Genomic DNA, 3,755 nt, shown 5'->3' with positions numbered 1-3,755 from the left:
TATAATCCTCAGGAATGTATTTTAGAATGTTGTTCAAGCCTATAAACTAATTGCTTTGTAATAGTGCATTCGAAGTTATCGCATGAGTATTAATTATTATTTTAATACATATTTAGGAAGACACTAGCAAAGAAGGCAGTCTGTGTCCTTAATTAACAAGCAACATTGTTAAAATAATAGAAACTGTTTCTACATGCTAACTATCATAACATGACATATTTTTTTAAAAAATGGTGTTTTGGGGGCAGTAGTATGTGTTGAGCAATCTGATAGCAGATTTCAGAATTCCTGACTTTGCTTAAAAAAAATCTCCTCACCACTCTTTCAGAGACGTAGAGATGTATAGCTTGGCATGTAAATTTCTAGGTTCACTTTATTGCTGAGGAAAAGAAAGTAATCAAAACTTCAGCTGGAACAAACCATTAACCATAATCTCGGAATGTCTGGCCTGAGTCATAGGAAGATTTAGCACTCTCTTCCTGAAATGGTGAGAAAAATCATCATATGATAGCTCTCCCAAGCCTACCCCCCCCAAAAAAAAATCAGTTGAAAATAAAATTATTTTAATAGATTTATAGAATTTTAGAGTCATTGGGAACTAATAGATCATTTAAATTAATCTCCTATAGCTAATGGAGAAACTCAGGTCCAGAGGATTGTAGGATTTCCTCTACATTTCACCCTCAGATAATGTCAATCTCAGGATTCTCCTGAAAGTATCTGGAATTTAGCTTAGCAGCAGGATGTTTTAAGTTGTAGAGAGAAATAGAACAAAATAATGAATTATGTTGAAGAAATGCAAAATATGTGTAGTGGAGATTTCAAAATAGTGCAAAAAATAAATAAAATAATTAAATTAAATTAAATTAAATTAAATTAAATTGTATAATCCCCAAAGAACCAATTAAGAGAGAAAGTGAGTAGATACATGAAGTAGTGTGAAAAATCAAGTAGAGAGAGAGGATACATGATAGAAACTGAAAAATAAAAAAAAAGATCAGGTAAGAAATGAGAGAAAGTGAAAAAACAAAAGAGAAATACATAGGGAGAAATAACTTATGAAAGACAGAGCCATAATTATGGTATGAGAGGAAAGGTAAAGGTGTAGGAAAAAAGTGTTTTTCTGCTTGTATCTCACTCTGCCACTAAACCATTTTCTGAGTGTTAGTGACTACTATTATTGTTATTTTTTTAAGTGTTCACCATACATTTAACCAATACCAGGAGATTTCTAAATAATCCATTCTTAATTCTTCAGATACTTCTTTGAACTGGTCAATGATAGATCACCTGACAGAGGTAAGCATTTCTCTGAGCTTTAAAAATCATCAGAGTTCTTTCATTTTAAGAACCAGACAAATTAAAGCGAGATGTCCGCTCTGGCCAGAGCTTTCCCTCTACTAATTTACACAGAGCAGTGAATCTAGTTATTGATTTAGATCTTTTTATTGTCCAGGATTAATCATCCTTATAATGTTTTGTCAAGGATGTAAAAATGGTCAACAAATTGTGTATCATGCTGTCACACTGCTCATTGCTAAAGGGATCAAGGAAGAGTTGAACAAGATGACAACTAAATTATTATTACTCTGTAAGTTTCTTAAAGATAAATATTCAGCCTTTGTTAGTTTTAATCTCCAAAGTTCTGAGCATTTAATAGGTACTCAACACATGTTGTTGGAAAAGCTAACAAAAACAAGTTTATGTTTTCAAAACAATATTTTGAGTGCTTTCAAACATATACATACAGATATTCAATTTAGACTTAAAAAATTTTTCTCATTCTACTGGTGTTTTGAGAACCACGGGGAATATAATTGAATAAAGAGGCTTCTACCTATTTATCTTAGAGGAAACAGTATTTCAAGTCATATCCATTCAATCTATTTTGGCACCCTTAGAGAAGCAATAAAGAGAATTTTATTTAGCCTACTTTATTGAAAACATTGGTGTCTGAAGGTGCTTATCAGTGTATCTGGTATACGTAACAAAAGCTCAAGGAATTGAAAGGCCTCTGGGTAATGTAAATCACAGGAGCAAATATCTACAATATTCCAATAGCAGTTTAATTCTAATGAAACAGTGAGTTTCTTTTCCTGAAAATCCCACTTTGAACACATCATTTGAAGGTTTTTACAGTTCATTACCTTTAATTCCTTCTAATTGTCCAAGTGATGTGGAATACGCACAGAGAGGAATTTTAGGGTCATACTTCTCCATAAATGGGCTTTGCTTGTGTGGGGTTTGAGTCAGAGTCCCACAGGCTTATTTTACAAAAGCTCTATGAAGCCAATCTCTGTGTCTGTTGTAAGGCTAACCCTAGGAACATCTTCACTAAACTGGAACATTTTTCTTTGTCAGTAACCCTGGAAGAAATAGCCTGCTTCACCACTAAGAACAATTATTCATTTACAGAGCTTCCGTTTAAGTTTCTAATCCCAATGCAATGGATAACTGACCAGATTCTTAGGCTGGGTTCTTAAAAGATTAGAATCAAAACTGTGACCCACGTATAAGAAGTGTGTGTATATATTTTTAAACCCAATGTTACAAATATTCTCTTTTTTTGCTTTTTGTATTTTTGCCCTTAATTTTAGTATCTTGCATTTTACATGACCTTGTAATAATTGTAAAAATACACATATACACTTATGTAGTACTGACTATATGTCAAATGCTATTGTAATTCTTTGCTTTCATTTTTCTCATCTAATCCTTACAATAAGCCTTTTGGGAATATTAGGTCTATGTCCATGGTTCTAAGAACCAGAGGAATAAATAACTTGCTAAAGATTACACAACTAGAGAAAAAGCAGAGATAAAGTATGATCTCACCCACTCTGGCTCCAAAGCTTATGATCTGAACAACCACTTTGTGCTACCCTAATGTGTACTAGACACCATAGTGTCTGTTCCTTTAAATTAACCCCTAAACGAGATAGATTTCAGATCAATGAGAAGAGTGAGGATGATCAAGTCTCCATTAATTGGTTTGTGCATATAAGACCTGGTATCTATAGTCCATTGTTTCTCTAAGTAGATTTTTAATGTTCATTAGTAAGTAATTTTGGCATTCTTCTTCACATTCCAGGTAAAAAATAGTTGTATAGAAAACACCAATTTTAATTAAAATTCCACAACTAACTTTTTAATAGTTTTAATCCTTAACTTGGTTTTGGCTCTTCCATAGAGGAGGGTCTTAATTTTAATTTCTGAGTCTTGATATCGCTGTCCATCTTCAAGATTTTTAATCTATGTTCACACATATATGTACACACACACACACACACACACACATATATGGAATGAGATACATGTATAGAATGATTGACTTAGCACATAGACCCCAATTTGTTTAGTCTATACCAGTATTTCTAGTATAATTTAAATATTTATATTCTAATATTACCTGAGGATCTGGTGACTTAACAGTGGAGATTTTTCTATTTCCTAAACACTCAAATGAGAAGAGAGAAATATACCTGTTCTTTTAAGCTGCCTCCTAACCAACAACTTTAAGTTTGACTATAATTTAAATATTTTTTTGTTTTTTTTGTTTTCATTTATCACAAAAGCTGAACTGTAGTCACCAAGTCTCATGCATTATGCTAGTCATTGGTGATAAAGAGATGAAAAGAATATATCCTTACCTAAAGAAGGACATAATTTACTGAAGAACAGAATAGGTGTTTCTGATAAAATGTGGTAAGATCTCTAGGCACCTAGAAGCTATTGAATATCTATAGAATAGGCTT

The sequence above is a fragment of the Pteropus vampyrus genome, unplaced genomic scaffold (genome assembly GCF_000151845.1).
Source record: "Pteropus vampyrus isolate Shadow unplaced genomic scaffold, Pvam_2.0 Scaffold87, whole genome shotgun sequence".
Taxonomy (NCBI): Eukaryota; Metazoa; Chordata; class Mammalia; order Chiroptera; family Pteropodidae; genus Pteropus; species Pteropus vampyrus.
This window is presented reverse-complemented; position numbering follows the sequence as displayed.